This window comes from Adiantum capillus-veneris, chromosome 13, assembly GCF_014529385.1.
Source record: "Adiantum capillus-veneris isolate H3 chromosome 13, ASM1452938v2, whole genome shotgun sequence".
Taxonomy (NCBI): domain Eukaryota; kingdom Viridiplantae; phylum Streptophyta; class Polypodiopsida; order Polypodiales; family Pteridaceae; genus Adiantum; species Adiantum capillus-veneris.
This window is the reverse complement of record NC_140943.1, coordinates 130,155,970-130,178,475: the sequence shown is the minus strand read 5'-3', so window position 1 is coordinate 130,178,475 and position 22,506 is coordinate 130,155,970. Positions and strand designations below refer to the sequence as shown.

Genomic DNA, 22,506 nt, shown 5'->3' with positions numbered 1-22,506 from the left:
ACATTACTCCTATCAGCCTTCCATAGTAGAGTGACAAGCTCTACTTGGTGTTTGGGAGACGTCGTCTCCGCAAACTTGATCTAAGCATGCATATTGCTTCATTTTTGTGCACAATAAAGAAAAAGAAAGTCTTATAAGACAAAAAAATTTGTTCATTTTTAACATTTTGTACATTTGCTTACTCTTGGGAAGCATTGTAAGCATTGACAAGGTTTAGGTTATCCATCTAGCATCTTCAAAAGGATAATTCTTAAACTTAATAAGATATCGTCGGCGGATAGTCTTACTGCCTCTTAATACCTTGTCTTCATGTTGGAGAATGGACTCGGGCTGCAGCACCTCCTCTTGGTTCTCAATGTCCGGTGGGTCTTCAATGGTTGGTTCTTGAAGTGGCTCTCCTTTGTAAGTCTTTAATAGGCTCACATGGAAAGCATTGTGTATGAGCCAATGATTGGGCAACTTGAGTTGATAGGCCATCTCATTAATTGGCCTAAGAATCTGGAAGGGACCATAGTACCTTTTTGCTAGCTTAGCATAGTACTTTTGGTGTCCCGTAGGATTCTTTCCCATTGTGTGCCTTAATCGAGCCTTGGGAAACTTTAATAAGACCCAATCATTTTCTTTAAAGGCTTGGGCTCTTCTGTGCTTGTCAGCAGCAGCCTTTTGCCTTTGCTGTGAGATAGAAATAGCATCCTTAATCTTTTGAAAAGATTCTTGTAGGTCTCGAATATACTCATCTGCAGCGAAGATCTTCCCATGTACCTTAAGTAGCAAGGGACTTTTTGATCTCCCCTCAATTACCTCGAAAGGTGCTTTTCCCGTGGAAGTATGTACAGTGTTATTGTAAGCATACTCCACTAAGGGTAAGTACTTCTCCCATTGGGATCTTTGATCTACTTCCGTTACATAGGCTTTTAGTAGATCGAGAATGGTTAGGTTAGCTATTTCACTTTGGCCATCCATTTGTGGATGATAGGCCGAAGGGAAGTTTAGCCTTGTCCCTAAATTTTCAAAGAGACCCTTCCAAAAATTACTGGTCATTCTAGGATCTCTATCTGACACTATGGACATTGGCATGCCATGGTACCTGAAAATTTGTGAAATGAAGAGGGTTGCCATTTGATGGGCTTTGATAGTCTCTTTGACAGGTATAAAATGAGCTTGTTTATTGAACCTGTCTACTATCGTCCATATTCCCGTATTCCCATGGATAGGCTTAGGCAATCCAAAGATAAAATCCATGGATATGCTCTCCCATGGTGAATTAGGGATTGGCAAGGGTTGAAGCAATCCAAGTTGCTTCCCTCTATCAAATTTTGTCTTTTGGCATACCACACATTTAGAAACATACTCTTGTATGTTCACTTTCATGGTAGGCCAATAGAAATATGTTTCAATTCCCTTTAAGGTAGACTGAATCCCTCTTTGCCCCGCATAAGGTGGAGCATGAGATTCATACATTACTTTCTCACGTAGTGAGTTAGTAACACATAGTCTATTGCCATAGAGAAAATAACCATCTTGTAAAGTAAATGGTTCTTCTTTCTTCCCTAATGCAAGGGCTGAAATCACATCTCTAAAAATCGGGATCAATAGCATACTCATCTATCATTGAAGATAGATCATTGTGAGTTGCTATGGAAAACGCATTCACTCTCGGCTGTCTTGAGAGTGCATCAGCTACTTGATTATGCTTGCCAACAATGTGAGCAATATGAAAATGAAATTGCGAAAGGAAATTTTCCCACCTCATTTGTTTGTCGGAGAGCTTGGTCTGCGTCATGAAGTACTTAAGACTTTGGTGATCCGTTCGCAGAATGAAAGGAGTTCCCAATAAATAGTGCTTCCATGAGTCTAAGGCATGTAGAACTGCAAGGAGTTCCTTTTCATATATGCCTAGAGCTTGCTCAACAGGGTCGAGCCTTCGACTCTCATAGCCTATGGCGTGTCCTTCTTGGAGCAAAACAGCCCCAAGGCAATCACCACAGGGTCAAGCCTTCGACTCTCATAGCCTATAGCATGCCCTTCTTGGAGCAAAATAGCCCCAAGGCAATCACCACAAGCATCACATTGGAACTCAAATGGTTTTGAGAGATCCGGTAGTGTAAGCACAGGTTGAGAGATAAGCTTTTCTTTAAGCTTTTTGAAATCATTGTTCTCCTTAGCATACCATGTATACCTAACGCTTTTCTTTGTTAGGTCATGTAATGGTCCCGCAATTTGTGAGAAATTTTCTATGAAGCGTCTATAGTATGCACACATACCTATAAAGCTTCTTAGTTCATGAAGATTCCTTGGTTTAGGCCATCCTTTTATTACCTCTAACTTGGATGGATCCATTTGGATGCCATCTTGAGAGATAATGTGACCTAAATACTGAATCTCTTGCAAGAAAAATTCACTTTTCTTTCGATTAACATAAAGTTTATTCTCCCTTAAAACTTGAAATATTGCCTGGAGGTGTTGCTTGTGTTCGTCTAATGAATTAGAGTAGATGATAATATCATCAAAGAACACTCCAGTGAAGGTTCGATGAGGCCTGAACAGCTTCTCCATCAATCGTTGAATGTGGCTGGTGCACTGGTCAAGCCAAAAGGCATGACAATGTATTCGTAAAGACCAAATGTGGTGCGAAATGCGGTCTTTACAATGTCTTGATCAACTATCCTTATTTGATGATAGCCACATTTTAGGTCAATCCTACTGAAGTAGGTCGATCCTTGTAGCTTATCAAATAGTTCTTATACCCATGGAACGGGAAACCTCTTGATAGTGATCCTATTTAGTGCTCTATAGTCGACACACATACGATACGTGCCGTCTTTCTTTTGCACTAATAGCACACGTGAGCAAAATGGAGATGAGCTAGGCCTAACCATGCCCTTCTCAACTAACTCATGCACTTGCCGCATAATCTCCTCTTGTTGAGCTTGAGAAACTCTATAAGGAGGTTTGTTAGGCGGTGAGCTTCCTGGAAGAAGTTCAATTGCATGGTCATCATTACCTCGTTTAGGAGGTAGCTCACAAGGGATGTCGTCAATAAAAACATCTTGAAACCCCTTGAGAAAATTGGATAACTCTAATTCCTTTTGGTTGCTTTTATTTTCTTTTGCTAAAGCATTAGGTTCATTTTGAGAATCTTTAACAAAAATCATGTACACGGAAATAGAGCTCTTTATTGACTTGTTGAAAGCTGGTGTATGTACAATGGGGATAGTGTTACCCATTTCCTTAGCATCTATATACATGTCTTTTTCTCTGAACTTAAAGGAGATCCTCCTTTCAGGAAATTTAACATTGGAAGCCAGGCGGTCAAACCATGGTGCCCCTAGGATTACATCCTCATGCTTGAGAGGAGAGATCAAGAATTCCTCTTTGTCCACATAGCCTTGGACATGAAGCCTCAATTTCCCGATTAAGGGAGTGACTGAAGCTTCTTGCCCCTTGAAGACATTGTCTGCGGGTAGGACATCTCCCATCTCGTAGGCTTGTATGCCTAGCTTGGTGGCCAACTCTATAGATATAAAATTGTGAGTAGAACCAGGGTCAAAGAGAATAAAAGCATCATGTTCTCTTACCTTTCCCCAAGCATGGCATAGAGGAGATCCTTTGTGGTGAGTTTGGTGAGTCTCCTCCTCTTGGATTTCAACCAAGGAAGCTCTAGGAGGCTCTTGGCGGTTGTTCTTTTGGGGACAAGCGCGGTACGCATGCCCTTGTTCGCCGCACTTGAAACACCACTTATCCTTACGATAACGCTCAATCTCTTCAAAAGAGAGTTTGTTCTTACCTTTGTAAACTCCCTTCTCTTTAGCTTTGTTGGAATTGCCCTTAGGGGACTTTTAGACATTGTCCTTCCCCTTAGGCTCATTGGAACCCTTGTTTTCCGTGGGCTTATTATTTCTTTTAGCCCCCGTTTGAAAATTGATTCGAGAGGCCACCATAGTATGGTGTATTACCGCCGATATGGTACGTGGCCTTTGGGAGTTGACATACTCTGCCATTTCTTCGGTTAAGCCCGCACAAAATTGTTGCTTTTGCTCTCCAAAATCCAACTTTTGGAAGACAGTGGCTTTGAGTTGTAGGTCCCAAAACTTGTCTACATAATTGTGGATGGATTCATAGGGAGAGAGCTTTAAGCTTCGCCATTCGATGAGTACTTTGTCTTTGGCATCGGTGGCCAAAAACTGCTTCATAATGGAAGCTCTTAAAGCTTTCCATGTTCGTGGAGCTTCATCGTTGGCCCGTAGGCTAGACCACCATTGCCTGGCGGACTTTTGAAAGTGCATAGCTACATGGCGTAGCTTAGAGGACTCCGTGAAGCCCTCATCTCCAAACGCCGCATCAAACTGTTGGATAAAGGCCAAGACTTTGTCCGTAGCACCAAAGGTACCATCATAGGTAAGGAAAGAGATGCTCTTCCCTCCCTCTTTGAATTTCTTCAGCTTGGACGATCTCTTCCATGCGGCATAGGATTTCCTATGGCCTCGTCTTTTTTATGGTTCAAAGGTTGCACCATCACTTTCTTCAGAAGGTGAAGAATTTGAAGAAGGTGGAGAAGAGGGTGACCTCTTTCTCGCCTTTTTCTTGTCTTTATCTTCGTCGTCTTCACCATCACTTTCATAAGAGGAAGAGGATGAAGAAGATGGAGAAGAGGGTGTCCTCTTTCTCGCCTTTTTCTTCTCTTGCTTTTTATCATCCCTCTTTGAATTATGGTGTGGAGAAGAGTGTGATGGTCTTCTCCGCTTTGGTGGTGATGGAGAGCGTTTAGCCCGCCGTCTTCGTGGAGCCATCTCCGCCGAGGTGGCGGGAGACTCACTTCTTTCTCGTTCCTTTGGTGGAGGCTCTTGAGTTTTCCTTTGGGAAGGAGATGCATCATCAAGAAGTAAATTCTTGAGCCCTTCGTATGGATTCTCTTCTTCTTCCCGAATCAGAGAGAGACCTCTTTTGGAAGTCTCACAAGGAGGCTTCCTAGGTGTTCTCTCGTCATGGTAGTGAGCTTGGAGAATCCCATGAGCACGGAGCTGCCGTTGCACTTCACCTTGGAGAGATGGATTGCCCATGGCTTGTTGAAGCCTAGAAACAAGATAGTTAACAAGCATCAGAGCATCATTAGTAGCTTACTCATTAGCAAAATCAAAGTTATCAACAATAATTTCACTCTCTTTACTATTGTCAGCCATTCTAACAACTTTTAGGTGTAAACTTTTTAGGTGTACTTTGGCACTTCAAGCCCTAGTTACTACTCCTCTTTACCCCTTTAGAAAAATCACTCAAGCTACTCTACCCGTTGCTCGAATACCATTAATTGCAAGGAATAGAAGAGAGGGTCTTTCAACACCAAAACAACACCGGCTCCTGTCAAGCTTCTAATAGGTCAATAGTGATTAAGCCGTAGGCAAGCCCCGTAGGACTCCACTATTTATACCATAGATCTCGATGGTGATACCCCGTTAACTGCACAAAGGCAAGCGCACTGCAAGGCTGAAAATTCCTTATTCTACTTACTCACAGGCAATTAATAATACCAACCATTTATAGCTAGCTTGAGGACCTCCCTTCCTGAGCAAGAAAAGAGAAACCTTGTGCTCTGATACCAATGTAACATTTAATGTCCTAAAAACTTGTGTGTAGCGGAAATTAGCATGAACATAGTGGGCATTTCATTAGAATAGATTCCTAATGAGAATTACAAGAGTGCTTGGGTGGAGAGAGCAACAAAAAGCATAACACCTAGTTAGATAGCATGAACAATACTTTCAAAAGAGAGAGAAATTAAGCTATTGACAACAGTTGAGGACCGGATTTTCATGGAGCCGGTCCCCCCTCCAAAAGGCTTTGTATTATGGTTTCTCCCATCAAGAGAGACATTGTACAATACAATTCTTTGTGTTCCGACTAGCTAGTGCAATGAAGATGAAAGCTTCATGAACTAAGAGAAACACTTAGCAAACACAACATTAATTATCCCCGGTCTCAGACCCAAGACCTCACACACCTTCGAAGATGGTGAGAGCTAGCAGAGTATGAGAGTAGATTGAGAGGAAAAAGGAGTATCTTAAAAGAAAGATGTACATCTCCTCACATAATCACTCATATTAGCATAGCTTAGCTTAGTAATTAGCTTGGTAGAGGAGATGAGCATGCATTAAAGCTTGGCTCTTGGTTGGATTTGCATCCACATGCTAAGAGTGTGTCGATGTAGGCTTCTATCTCACAAGCTTGGAGTAGGTGATGAGCTCTCCATTAAAGCTTGGGAAGACATAGTCTTCTTTTGTTCACACGTGAGATTGTGTGAGTGTGTGTGTGATAATGCCTTGCAAAAATCAGCCCCCTCTCTCTCTTGGGCAAGCCCTCTTGCTATTTTCTCTTGCTCTACCCTCATTGGACCTCCCCAGGTCAAGCCAATGACTATTAAGCAACATAAGTGATAGCCTTCTGACATGTGTCCCCCTTTCCCCTTTTGTGAGAGCTTTAGGTAATTTAATAATTCAACTAAACTCTCATTGGACCCCTTTGCCTCCTGGCCAATAGGAATCAGGCAAGCCATTGGGCTGCTAAATGCTCATTGGACCCCTTGGGAGACTGTCCAATAGTCTTCTAGAGGAGTTAATTCTCATTGGTTCTTTTATCAAGTGTTTTTAAATTAATTAAACTAGATTTACTCTAGCCTAATTCTCATTGGTCCACCTCCAAGGCCATCCAATAGGAATTGGGTACACCTTGTGGGCATCTGGCCTAGGGAGTTGACATGTGTCCCTCATTCCCTTTGTGTAAAGGGAGCTTGTGTGTGTGTGTGTGTGTGTGTGTGTGTGTGTGTGTGTGTGTGTGTGTGTGTGTGTGTGTGTGTGTGTGTGTGTGTGTGTGTGTGTGTGTGTGTGTGTGTGTGTGTGTGTGTGTGGCTTTTTCTCTCATCCCCTACATGCAAGGCTCGCCCCCTGCCAAGTAGGGATTGCAAAGACTTTTTTGTACACACACAAAGCATCCAATTCCCTTAAGGTTGACCTTTGGACACAACCTTTGAATTTTGGAACCTTAGCATTTTGGAAGTCTTAATGGGCTGAACCTTAGGGTCTTTTTAGCCCGTTGTTGCACATGGCTCTTTTGCAGATGGACCCCTCTTTGGATCCCCATTTTCCCTCCTTTGGATCCCTAATGTGGCCCGGTCTACTAGCTTAACCAATATTCTAGCTTTTTCTCCCCTGGCACTTCCCCATATTAAATGATCAGTTTAACATGAGAAAATCATTTAGGAGAATTAGATATTGATTATTATGACAGACAACCTGAAACAAGATAATAAATAAGAAAAGTACGATCTCAATGGAAATCTGATCCTAAGATGATGGACACCAAGACTCTTCATGAATTGATATCGTCTCCTATTCATTGTACGCTAACTCTATCCGAGTTATTGCATATAATACCTCGTCTTGGGGAAGAGGTAGAATTGTTTTTTGGAGAACATAGGGATGATGGTTCCACAACCAATCATACCTCCAAAAACATCAAACAACCAAACGCCAGAACATACTAAAGCTATCCTGTACCAGTAAATAGGGTGGGAGACTACTGCGAGGGAGAAGAAGGGACCACTACCTTACCTATGGAATACAAAGGAGTAAAAGCGGTTTCAATATTAGACAGTGGGACCGGAATTTCCATATCAACCAAGGCAATGTGGGAAGAATGGGAAAAGCCTGCTCTAAGGAAAACCCAAATGAAATTGCAATTAGCGGATGGATACATGGAGAGACCAATCGCGGCATATTAGAACAAATCATTGTATCCTCTTGTGGCATTGCATATGAACACACCTTTGCTATAATGAATTTTGATAAGAGCAACAATTTTGATATCATATTGGACAGACCATTCATGCGTCAACTCAAAATGGTACAAGACTAGGGCTATGACTATATCTACCTAAGACACAAGGATGTCACTATGAAGATCAGTGTCAGAGATCATAGTTATAGAGATGTCGAGGGAACCCCTGGGAAAGAGTTAAACTCCACAACTAAATAGGAAGGGGAGATACTTGCATGGCTACAAAGAAAAGTGCATATTTGGATGTGCGGAGCTTTGGAGTGTGGAAGTATGAAAAAAGAAGACTGCATTCTTGACAGACAAGTAAGGGATGAAGCGTATGTACCAGAGTCCTTTTTGAAAGAGTTGTTTGAACCATTTGGATGGCAGCAGATACTAGCCACCCTTTATGTGTATATGAATGAGGTCACACTAACCAAATTCTGTGATGAGGAAGGATATGATATAATTCCATTCCAAATGACAAGCATCATCTTGAATACAAAATCAGGATCAAAAGAACTTGACGTGGAGGGAGTTACAGATTGCAGACGTAGAGTGGATGAGATCTCTATAAGAGACCTTAGTAAAAATGATGAGGAAGCATTCCAAGACTCCAAGGATAGACCTTTAGAGGACGACGGAGAAGACACTCTCTCTAGTAGCTTCGATAAAGATATCGAACTCAAGGATCGACAAGCTGTTTTTTACAATTTTCCCAACCAAAAATCACAAAGACAACGGAGATACCTGAAAAGACGCGTCAACAAACAAAATCAAAGAAAAGAAAAACCTATACCTCTCTTAAAAAACAAAAGGTAATATTTGAGGCTGGTTGAAGCAATTGATTGCCTTAAAGATGAGATATAGAAGAGGTTCATGAAACCCATCTCAATAGAAAAAGGAAATCCAAAAAATAAAAGTAAACCAATATCACAAACCAAAAACATTTTTGAAAAATCAACAAAATTTTAAAAAACAAAGCTCAAACAAAGATACAAAGAATTGAAACAAACTTTGAAAGAAGTTTGGACAACGGAGTTGGAGACTGAGGATGAATCCAACAATGATAGGTTTGACGCACCATCCCACTCCAAAAGGTACACTATCCAAAATAGAAAAACTGTAGTTCAAAAGCCAAAACAAGACCCAAAGGAACCTGGAACCTCATACGATGGGCCAACAAAAGCCAAGTGTATAGACCTAGCGGAATGAGGAGAGGAACCCAAGCCGTCATACATTGCCACTGACCTCATGGGAGAAGAAGAGTAGCTATTGATAGCAACACTCCAACAATATACATGTGTGTTTGCATTGTCGTACAAGGATCTAAAGCAAATAAATTCATAAATCTATCAAGACACACTACCCCTTAAGAGTGATGCCAACGCCATAGGATGCATATTAGCTCAATCTAAAGAGAAAAAAATGGATTTTCACATTTGTTACTCTAGTAGGCATCTAAACATTGCAAAGAAGAAGTATACCACTACAAAAAGAGAAGACCTAGGAATGATATATGGTGTCAAAACGTTCAGACACTACCTTCTCGCAAAAAAGTTTGTTTTCTTCATAGACCACCAAGCATTGTCGTACCTAGTAAACAAACTTTGCAATATAGGAAGGATTGTTCGTTGGTTTATAATATTGCTTGAGTTTGATTTCATGTGGTCGTCAAGAAAGAAACAACACACAAAATAGTAGACCATCTTTCAAGATTTCCACGGAGAAGCACCCAAAGGTATATGACCTTCCAGATTCTTAGTTGTTCAATGTTGAAATGGTTCCAAGGTGGAGTGAAGGTGTCATTCCTCTACTCCCCATTGGATCATTACAGGTAGAAAGACAACCATCAATCATTAATCTAACTAGAAATCTCCAACTTTTAGCTGGATGGCTAAACAAGAAAGGTAATGACAATATCTTGAGCTATGTGTCCAAACAAAAAAAAAAACCGAATACTACCTGAGACTTTCTCATTTACAACACACGGGGTTTCATAATGGGAAAACACAAACCTTCCAAAGACTGATGAGACTTGATGTCTACTGGCTAAACAGGGAAAAAAGTATCCATGATTACATAAAATCATGTGAAGCCTGTAAAAGAAAACCACCAGTGGAACACGCCACACTCTTTAGAGTAATTGGAGTGCCCAAATGGAGTACTTACATTATTGAGTACATAAACACCAAGACCTTTCCGGAGGGATTGGGTAGGTACGAATGAGAACTATCGAGGAGGAAGCAAAACACTGTGTGCTAATCTCGAACCAACTATACCTACGGGGGAAAGACAACAAATTGAGATTGTGTGCTACTGAGAGTGAATATTTCTCCATCTTAGAACAAACACATGCAGGCCAGCCAGGTGGACATTATTCTGCTAACAAAACAACAAAGCTGATACTTCTTGCAAGAATATGGTGGCCAACCATGTTCATAGATGCAAAAACATATGTAAAACTGTGTGATGAATGCCAACGCATTAAAGCACCTCTGCGGAGAGATAAAATACCCTTACAACCAATAATAGGAGTTTGAGCCTTTTCCAAGTGGGGCATAGATTTTCTAGGCCCATCATACGTCCTACATATCGCACACACACAGTAAATATATTATAGTAGCAACATATTATTTGACCAAATGGGCGGAAGCAAAAATGCAACACAAAAAAATGATGCACTAACTACATCACTGTTCCTATTTGAAAACATCTTTACTAGATACGGCCTATCCATTGAAATTGTGAGTGATCGAGGAACCCACTCTATGAACACTGTCATTGAAAGTTTACTTGATGAATTCATGGTGGTTCATTGTAAATCAGCCCCTTATTACCCACAAGCTAATGGAAAAGCAGAGAGCACCAATAAAATCTTATGCACGGTGCTAACCAAAATAGTGAGTGTTTCAAGGATTGCTTGGGACCTAAAGCTACACTCAACATTATGGGCTTACAGGGTAGCATTTAAAACTTCCATTGGAACCTCTCTATTTAACCTATGTTTGGAATAAATTCCATTCTACCCATGTAATTCTTGATGCCCACACTTTGAGTTGCAGCATAGCTAGGTTGGACGGGACACAACTCTCTAAAAGACTAGACATCTTGGAACAACTAGACAAAACTAGATTAAAAGTGGTAGCATAACTAGGTTGGACGGGACACAACTCTCTAAAAGACTAGACATCTTGGAACAACTAGACAAAACTAGATTAAAAGTGGTAGCATGGATTTATTCTAAAAAATGACAAATGAAGGTTTTTCATGACCAACATATAATAAGCAAGGAGTTTCAAAAAGGGGATTACATATTGGTGTATACCCTGAAGCAACACTCCAAAAAACTCAAAAAGCAAGGGATGGAGCCTTTTGTGATCCACGACATATCGCAAAGTGGCGCCATCAAACTTTCAACATTAGTAGGTGAGGAGATGCCTAATTGGATAAGTGGATGCAGGTTTAAAAAAAAGTATCTTCTCCCATTGACACAAGAGGATCTAGAAACAATCAATGTGGCAGCAGAGCGGAAGAATCAAGCACAGGCCAAGGAGGACGCCAGATTTAGAATATTAAAGCGGAAGGAACAAGCCAACCATAGGGAAAATTGGTATCCCATGCTATTCAAGCACAAGCCAAGGAGGAAGCCAGACTCATAATATTAAAGCAAAAGGAACAAGCCAACCATAGGGAAAATTGGTAGCCTTGCAAAGGCCTAAATTCTCCTCCAATAGCATCAATTCAGATTGAACCTACATGGCTAGATGGTAAGGATGTTCGAATTATCCTTCAACTTCCTGATGGTTCCACCAAACGAGCACTAGTAGACATCGGAGCACGAGCCAATGTAATCAAATACTCGACGTTCTTGAAAATGGCCAAGGAACCTCTAACGCCAAACGAAATTGATCTCAAGGTATACAATAAAGGGACAATGTTGAGTGTGGGTCAAGACAATTTATAAATCAATGTCAATGGTCAAAGCTTCCCTCATCAATTTAATGTAATGGAAGATACCGATCTTAATGAAGCAATGACCCTTGAGTACCTTGGATGCGCACATACAAGGCAAAAACAAATTGGTAAGATGACACATTACAACTCAACTTCAATGACACATCCTACACTTCTCCATTGGAAACATATCACTTTTGGAAAATTCAGCCTCTTTTAGGAAAACCTAAACCTACACCTTAGTGTTCAACCAAGGCAATCGGAAAGGTTTGGGTCAAGAAGACCATGATGCAGTCAAGTCCTAAACATTTATGGATTCCCAAAATCAATTCTACCCACTTTCAAACACAGCTAATTGGATCTACATCTCCAAACACAAAGCCTGCTCATCCCAAAGAACACAAAGATCAATGCCAATCAGTCCATTGGATATCAAAGCCAATCCGACAAAACCAAAAGCAACCAACACCAACAACATGGCAATGGAGACCAAAACAACATCGGAAACATCATGGATCACAGTCTCCATGCTACCAATCAAAGCAACTCAAATGGATTTCAAAACAAACCAAACCAAAAAAACAAGATATCCTGTCAAGGTTACCAGCCTCTACCATCAACGAATGCGTGCGTCTTATCCAAATTCTTTTATTTGAGTCTAATAGCTTCAAAGAAACCTCACCAACAAAAGCCAATGAAAAAATAGTTCATGACCCATATCTTGCACAACATGTCGTTACCCCATGCATCTCTTCAATTTGTATGATAGGGCCACATTACACGGCTTTGCATAGCCACATAGTTCGTGCCCATGCACCACGTCATATCTTCGTCAAGGACGACGGAAGAGGAGATTAACACAAACTAGCAGCAAGATGATCATAACTTTGTATATAATTTTTTCTTGTTAATCGTTTTCCTTTTCATGAGCTCTTTTATGCATATTATTGAACAGTATTGCAAATTCATGAGAAGAGACATGCTATACTGAGAGTATGTATGTATATAAGAGTGAACATAGTAATTTGGAATTTTTGCCAAATTATAATAATTATTATTGGTAATTTTCAAATTTCTAGCTAAAAAATCCTTAAAAAAGCAAAAAAATTAATAAGTTGAGCCAAGACAGTCGAAATTGAGTTCTGAAAGCAAACGCCAAATCTACAAAGCAACGGCTATAGACATGGAAAATGTGGAAAGATTTGGCACCTGTCAAATTTTGGACCAACTTATGAGGGATCAAAACTTCAGATTAAAAGCCATTTGGCGATTGAATGTCCAAATGATGAACCATTCGAACCGCAGGTGGTTTGACAAAAAAATATGAGCAATCAAGGTAAGTATGCATAAGGCCTTCCTGGTAGGTCGGGAACATATAGTCAGAATGGGGCATATCAAGCTCATTTGCATTTCAGAGAGAGAGAGAGAGAGAGAGAGAGAGAGAGAGAGAGAGAGAGAGAGAGAGAGAGAGAGAGAGAGAGAGAGAGAGAGAGAGAGAGAGAGAGAGAGAGAGAGAGAGAGAGAGAGAGAGAGCTGGGAAACCTAGAGTTCTCTGCCGCATTTCCACATACTCCGACCACCACAGTAGCTCTTACTACACCAAACTTGTTTGGTATGATCATTAACCTAGCAAGAACAATTGTGCATATGCTACTTTGCACCAAAAACATCAAATCCACAAAACAAATCAAATCAATGATGAAAAATCTACAAACTGTTAGGGCCCATTTGGGGCAGCTACACATGTCAAAACCACAAACCTTTTCACCACCAATAGACTCCTGACACTTGGCAAAATCAGCCCAGCTAATCACTGCTACAAAAGGATGAGGAACATGGATCGCGATCCATGTTCCCAAAACCCTAATCTCAAAAAAAGCTGGGCAGTAGACTCCCCATACACCTAGAAACACACTATGCTACTTGGTTTTGCAAACCATTCTCCAACATGGATCGTGATCCATGTACCCTAATGACAGATTCACTATAAAAAACTCAGCCTATGGTTAAAGGTAGCAAGGAGGAGCATGCCATGCAAATTGGGAACAAAATAGATCACCAAATCATTAGGAACCAAGAGAGCTAATAGTTTCATTCTACAAATGGTCATTTTAGGTCTAAGATGTGCTAAAATGATCATAAATCCAAAATTCTATGTCAAATGGCTTAGAATATGTGTAAAAAACAAACCCCCCAAGGTTGGTAGCATTTGACCTGAGAACATGGATCCATGCACCTCTCAACAAACTTCTGACAGAGTTCGAATTTACAATCAGTAGTTCTATATAGGAGAAATACAGAGCAAATGATGTTAGGACAATACATAAATGTTGATTTTGAAGTTCAAAGAAGATGTGTGGGAAACCAAAGTGCCAAAGAGAAACATTCAAAGTTTCAAAGATTGTGAAATCTACCTAAAAGTACTCTCAAAAACCTTGAACTTGCTCAGCTAGACCTCCAACCTCAAATGGAATCAGAGAGTATTGGAAATTGTTAGGCAATTGGGCAGCAAAGTGATCCTCAGACACAAATCACCAGAAGTCAAGCAAACATTAGATACCAACCAAGGGAGTTGATAAAAAAGGGGTCCAAAAAATAGATATAGTCAAAGTCAAAAAAATATGGCCATAAAATGAGAAATGAAGTAAACTTAGGAAAAACGTGCCCAAACTTGAAAAAATCTCACCAACGTGCTAGGATGGACTATAGGAACCTGTGTGCAAAATGATATTCCCAAACCCTACCAAACATGGATCGTGATCCATGTACCTTTTCACCCAACCAAGTCTGGTCTTGGATACTTTAAGTCTAGCCCAGAACGTAATTTGGGTCTCAAAATCCCAACCAAAGAGCTCAAATTCTCTATGTCTGAAAAATTTTCCAAAATTAGACCTAAAATCTTAACTAATGATCCAAATCCCAAAAAATTTGGACCAAAGCATCACCTTGATGTGCCCAACCAGGTGGTATGATCAAATCATTAAAATGTGCTCCAACATGGATCGCAATCCATGTATCTAAGAGCCAAATTTCATATATGATCTATTGCCCTTGTAACTATAGTTTTCCTAGATGCACTGGTGAAGTTTGGTAAATTTGGAGTAGTTTTGATAGAGTTATGCTCATTTCTCATTTTATGGTCAAAGTTTGCATTTTTTTCGTTTCCTAACATCTCCTAACTCTAAGTTTGCATTTGATCATCTCCTAACTCTAAAATCACCTTGAAACTGGTCCCAGGATGCCCCATAAGAAAGCACAGAAGGCGTGGGGGGTGGCAACTTAGGAGATCACCAACATCTCATCAAATGAAAAGTCTCACATCATTGATATGGAGCTAGAAGCAACACTCGCAAACATCTTCATTGGAAAGTTCCAAGCAGCCGATGGAATGATAGTCAAGACCACCATACTCCCCAAGGAATTATGGACAATACACCAAAAATCTAAAGTACTAGAAGCGGCCAGATGCTTACATTTGGACAGCTTCTTCAGATTACCGCCATGGGGAACAGATTTTTGGAGAGCCCGTGAACTGATAAGCTCCATTCAATACAATTGGGAAACAACATTAACAGACAAAGATGGAGCTACCATTCAAAGTAAAGATCACCCCGGAGATCATCAATGAAGATCTCCACTTGCAACAAGGAACCCACAACCTATCGTACAAGACCAAGGTGATAGATTCCTGAAGCAGAGGGCCACAAATTGACCTATCAAGATCTAATCTACTCCGAGACGGAGCTGCCTCTTTGATTAATATCACAACTCTTCAAAGTGCAAAACCCACCTCGTTATACTAAACCAATGTTGCATATGGTAGTAGTCATGGCCATGGGGTTGGCAGAAAGAAGGATGGTCAGCTGTAACTTTGGAACTTACATCCTTGAAAATTTAGTGGAAACAAACATCAAAGGGAGTGATTAAAGAAAATCATACATGAATGTTGGACCAGTGCTGACCATAATTGCCTACCAAGCCTTAGGCATGATTGATGAACTACCACTTGCAGAGACACAGTTGGACATGAATGTTGGACCAGTGTTGACCATAATTGCCTACCAAGCCTTAGGCATGATTGATGAACTACCACCTGCAGAGACACAGTTGGATTTATTTCATAAATCCAAAAGAGCGGTGAAGCCGGTGGCAGGACCATCTACAATACAACCATCAAAGACAAATCAAATTGAGCAAAGCTCTAAAAAACCTAATTCTGTAAATGAAGAGACAGAATCAAACGTTCCGCCTAGCAAAGGAAAGAGATACTCCCTCAGAGTATCAATCTTCAGAGGAGGAGGAAGAAGATGAATTTACACTTGGGCGAACAAGAATGAAAGTACAGTCAAACAAGACTACCAAAGCAATATCCATCACACAAGCATAGAGGTCTATGGAAGAAGCTCAAGCCTAAAGACAAAAACTCCGTCAATAAAGACATGAGGAAAAAAGAAACCTTATAAATGAAGCAAACGATGAAAGAGAGGATGAGGAAAACATGCCACTAGAACACAGGAAGATTGAAGCTCTAGAAAGGCTCAAACAATGAAGAAGAAAATAGGCAACAAAAATTTTGAATATTGCCAATGACATACGCTAACCAATTCAGAACTAGATCAAACGCAAGGTGGAACAAAGGGAAAGAGAAGAATCCAAGCGTCAACACGTTGTCGAGAAATTTGCGGTCTTGCCAGGAAAGCACCGGGCTTATGGCTGTGAGAGTTTGTGAGAGAACTCAACAAAAACTATATGAAGGAGTTAAACCATAGATGCCATGAAGACTAGGGTTTGGAAAGAAGTTCAATCAAAGAAGACTCACTCTTTCTCTCTTGCACTCACACACACAAAGAAAGAACGCAAAAGAGAATGTCAAAACAATACGAAGATGAAAACATCAAGGCTATGGTCATATCGTATCATGGGTAATATGAAAGGGTTAATGGATGAGTTAATGGCATTCAATCTTGGCTGACCAAATAGGCTACGAATTGTTCTTTGGAATTGTAGTTTTGTGCTTACTATAATATATATATTTTGTCTAGTGATTAGGATTAATTGTGTGTACAAATCCTCTTGGTTCATAGCAAGATAACTACGCTTACATCAAAAGAAAAGTTATAGTCTATGAGAGGTAGTATGATGGGATCCGGTGATAGAAGTATTTCATTGAACCTTTCAGGGCCGAAGAGAAACACTATACGTTGTTGAAAGTGTATTTTACGGCTAATCCATACGTTAATTCTAATAGATCGTACAGAGTGAAAGCGATAGAAATGATCATCATGTGGGTTATTCATCTAGGATAGTATGTGAGAAATGTAGATATGAGAAAAATGTAGATATGAGAGAAGTGAAGAGATGAGAAGTTTCCCTCCCAAGCCCTATTCTTGCCCGTAGGCAATAAGGATACTGCGGGGAGAGATGTACCTGTAGCAAGGAGAACCTAAAATTTGTAGAGAGGATGAATTACTAAGAGTGAAAGAGATAGATTTGGTTAAAGAGATGAGATTAGATATATATATATATATATGTTGGATTAGAGATGAAAATGAAAACGACAAGAAATCAAGAAAACATCAATGTAGAACACATCTTACTTGAAACCCTTCGGCACCATTATTGATGGGAGAGAGAAGAAGAGTGGAGAATTCCACTTTGATTGATACACCAAGTGTAAGACCTTCTTTGATTAGAGTTGATCTTCCAAGGTTAGCTTGTTGCAAGAATGGCTAGTCTCCCTCTAGGAGAAAGTGTAGGCTTGGGCTTATGTTAATGGCTAAGTACAATTAGGCATTACTACTCACTCCCTCGAGAATTCCTCTCATCAATGGCTTGAATGCTTAAGTTCCTTTTCAAGGAAGAAGAGGTCCCCTTTTATAGGTGAAGGGAACCCCCAAGGGTTTACACAAGAAGAGAGGAGCCAGTGTGAACAGGAATTGAAAAAGTTGGAAATGACTTGTCCCTGCATGATGTGGTCAGACTGGGGTCCAGTATTTTGATCATAGCTCCTCAACCATTGCTCCAAATAAAAAAGTAAAAATATGGGCAGAAACTTCAGCTCATTAGCTACGATTTTCATTTTAAAATCATTTTCCAATTCGGATTGGAACCTTGTGTAAAACATTCATCAAAATAGGGTCCATTTCTGGCAGCAAAAGTCTTCATGTGGTCCCCTTAGCCTAGACTTTCATTTGATTCCAAAGGACACCTCATGCCATATGAAAGCATGACATTGCTCCTTGACAAATTTTTGTAATAATGCTTGCAATAATGCATTAAAATAAGTGTATCTTTGAAATCATGCCACCTAGTGTCCCACTAGGATTTGATTCCCTCCTAGTAGCTATTTAAAAAGAAATATAAGAAAAATATGAAAAATACATAGAATATATATAGATTGAAAATTACTCTAGATATAGGATCTAAATAGGGTGTGAGATAATAATGAGATGGTAGAAAGAAAGAATCAATGCTTTTTGCCCCAAGTTAAAGAGGTGGAGCTATTGACACTTTTCTCATAGTATTTTTTGATGGTAAAGTAAGAATACATTACCCTTGAGATAAATAAGATGAGATAGAAAGCTTATTTTTATACTTACATATGCATATGTATATTATAGTAAATATAATTATGTATCTAAAAAGTTACAAGATAACTCTTGTAGCATGTGTTCCCACTATGTACATGTCACAGCACGACAACGTCTATGATCTTGAATCATTTGAAAGTCCACTAAAGCAGAGAAGATAGACAAAATTGACATGGCAAGAATAAATCAAGAGGAGGAAGGTGGTTTAGAACAATTTGAAAATCATATAGAAAATACATCATCAACGATAGATGCAAACGCACCTCCCCCTACTCAAGAATCAGCTGACCAAGCACTTGAGAAGGAACAGAAAGAGCACGCAAAGGATATGCCCGAACAAACAACAAACAAAGTGTTTCCAACAACACATACAACTCAAGAGGAGAAGACTCAAGTCTTACCATACCCCGAGCGACATTTTCCGAGCGAACACAGATCCGAGCAAACAAATTAAGAAAGTGAATCATAATACAAATTTTTTTCTCATCAATTTGAAGGAGTCGCATTCGTCTCATCAATTCACAATGTTATGTATTATCCATAATACAAATTATGTTGTCAAATCATTAATACAAGAGCCTTTCATATAAAATTGGACAAAGCTTCCTTTGTAAAATGAAGAAAATTTCAAACTAACCATGGTCCAATGGACACCTCACATGAGGATTTCAAAATATTCACTTTCAAAATCATAGAAGGAATGATATGTCCATTTGTCAATACTTAAACTCTACATCATAAGCACTCGCTAATAATTCTTAGACTCTATGAAGAGTCGCATTCGTCATCAATGAAAACATTACGTTTATGACGCGTTTCACATATACGAAAGTCGTATCTCAATTCCTTTGCCATTCTTTGAGCCGCTGCCTCTGCATAAATCGGCAATGCACTTCCACAAACAAACAAAAGTATATGTAGTTATTATGCATGTAATCAAAATTTAATCTATGGATCTAATAACATTATACGTAATTCTTACGCAAGATACATAAATGCCAAAAAGTGAAACACAACATAAAGATCAAAAACACAAAAATAATGTCAATGTAGTAGGAGCGAAGTCTCACTAGTCATCATAAGGGTCGACACGCGATGGCATGTCACCCTCATCCTCAACATCTAGAGAGGTAGATGCCTCCTCTCGGCTTCGCTTTTTAGGGCAAAGCAATGGAACCACATAGTCTCTAATAAGAGACTCATCGGTTTCAAGCGCAGCACATGCTCGTTCAGATGATAAGCATGCAGCCAAAACGGGATTTGTACCACACCCAAGCTCCAAACAAATACATCCACGTCGACAAAGCAGCTCAACAAAAGCTGCAACAAAAACCTGGCTCCACTGTATCTCACCCCGCCAAGGCATCCCTGATCCTGATCTAGCTAAGGAAGGCTCCGGAAAATGGTGTGTCATGAACGAATCTGAAGGCTGGAGACCCAAGCGAGAGAACATAGTGGTGCTCTCAGCCACAAAGCATGATGGCTGCATCCCAATCCTGTGTACCATAAGTAGCATAGAGCACTAGCACTGCAAATCAAATTACAAAACCACAACATTGAAGAAACATTGAAGAAAGAGCCTCAACAAAACTATACAATACTGAAGTGAAAACAATACCTGAATTCGACCAGATAAACTCTCAACATATCCATATGAACTATGATGGAGCACTATAATGCAACGATGTACCACCATCTGTGAAGCACGACAGAACCTCTCCACCCATCCAATAACCTCTCCTATTCATAGGTTCTTGTAAGAAAAAACTACCGATATTATGAAATAATATTAATGCAAGTAATCAAACACAACACAAATACCTGTAGTAGAAGCCATAATGAGCAGCCATCCAGAATCTGCAAGTGTAGAAAAAGTCAAATGGATAGCAGATTGTACATGCTCCTCATTGCAAATATCCCAACGAGATGGAGAAGAAGAATCAATATGCAATCCACCAAAAGGAAGATCCAAGAAGACAAAATCTGCGGCCCACGAAACAGACTTTCCCCCACGAGTGTATGGCACACCGCTTGAGCGAACTCGAGACATATGTTGATGCACAAGATTCCATGATGCATTGCGAGTACCCTCTCTATAGTTTGTAGTGATAGAAATGTAATCGCCAACAATAGCAATACATCGTGTATCAACAGATAGCATTGGGTAACGCAAAGGAGACTCCAAAACATAGGCAAATTGTATGCACCTCCTAACAACAATAATGCCCGAGGAGATATGTGAACTTTTTCACAAAGTATTAATAAAAGTCGACAATAAAAAATTTGACACTTACCATGCTCTAGAACATCCTTCACAATAGTGGTATCAACCACAGTCTCCATCCTCTCACTAGACAAGTGAACACCTTAAAAGACATATACAACAGTTTTTGAACCTACAAGAATCAACAGCATGAAAACATAAAAGTTAAAGAATGACATAAGCATACCTGGTTGTCTCGCCTCTGAAGTAGCAGGTGGTGGTTGTCTCGCCTCTGCTGCTGCATCCCTAAGCATGGTTTCTCGAAGCTCTTTCTCTCTCTCAAGGATGTGACCCTGCACCATATCTAACCACCATGGACATGTATCTCTCTCCCATGTTGTCAAAGTGGGCATGCTAGGGGGGTACATATATGTGTCCTTTGACGCAGTCTGTGCCCACTGTCTCACCACAAATGGGAGAGTTGGCAAGATCCCCTTTGAAACCAAAAGTGACAAAAACCTAACAAGAAACAAAAACATTGAACACATGACTCGATAATGACATACAAAGCAAGATCAAAATTGTTACAAACCTGTAAGCCAATCGTTGAGCTGCCATTCGAAAAGTATCAACTTTCTTTAGTGCTTGTTTCTCTACATCTTTGCTTTTGGCCTCCAAAGAAACCTCCAAAGGATAGAGAAAAGTCCTAGCTTCAAACTTAATTTCATCAAAGTAGAACCCCAATGTGCATTCATGTGGCAATGGTGCCCCTCCTGGCACATTTGAATTGTCCAAAACAAGTTGTGTTGCTCTCTCATAGACTCGAGCAAGGTAGCCCTCTCTACGCAGCCAACTACAAATTTAAAAAAAGCAAAGTTGTGTTATTTAAACAAATATTATCTCTTAGACAAAGCAATCCAAACATTAAATAACTAGTAAATCATACTCACTGTCAAAACAAATTATCTCCCTTATTCAAACCAAAAGCAGTCCTTGTGATCCTATCAGACTCGAGTAATGAAACCCATTGGATTTTATTCTGCATGGGGGCATCATGGAGTGCAATCAAGTTTAGCTTCTCTAAAGTTGCCCGGCTGTCATGTCCCCATTTGAGTGACATAATCTTTGCCAACCAGTCTGTCCCAAGATTGGGATCCAAAATATTCAAGAGCTACAACACAATACAAAGAGCATGAAGTTTTACTTCACATCCATAACAACAATCAACACAATGACTATTGCTTGATTATTTGGTGAAGTGTACCTTTCCAATGCGTTCTTGATATTTATGTATTATCTCACGATGAATGCTTTTCTCCTACTTCTTCACATCCTCTACAGGCATTCCTTGCTTGAGTTGAGTCAATCTAGACTCTTTCTCTTTAGTTATTTGAATCTAAAAACGAAATCAATTTGTCTAAGAGTTATTCAAATGACTTAAAAATAATTTGCAAGCAAAAAAAATAAAACTCACATCATAAACTAGCATGCCAAGGTAGCGTCGTGTGAGTGGATACCAAGGTTCTGCACCTTTAGCATACTTTCTTCGCACAGATGCAATTAGTTTCTGGTCTTTGTCGGGGAGAGTTTTTAGGTAGCTTTCATGTTCAGCTGCACATATGTGATTGGTGTTCACAATCTCATCCCGTATGTGAGTGGCCACTAAAGCATGCATGTTCATGTTGCAAAAACCCATATTGATTTGTTTCCATAATAAAGTATTCAACAACAAGATATATGCTTTAGTAGATACTCACACATTCATTCGTTGCAAGCTACTTAGCAATGCAATCTTAGGAACCTTGGTGGGATCTATGATAGTACAAAGGACCCTACAATGTCTCTCCTTTGAGGTGGAAAACTTCTCTTTGATAGCTTCAGTCCATGCAAGCGTGCGATGGTTGCCCTCCCAAACATAAAACATGCGGTCTAACAGATCTGCAAACCTTG

General features: G+C 39.9%; 1 pseudogene; it reads right to left on the bottom strand.

Annotated features, from left to right (window-relative positions):
• Positions 1-19,422: 19,422 nt before the first annotated feature.
• LOC147444873 (uncharacterized) lies at positions 19,423-22,213 on the bottom strand (annotated as a pseudogene).
• Positions 22,214-22,506: the final 293 nt, after the last annotated feature.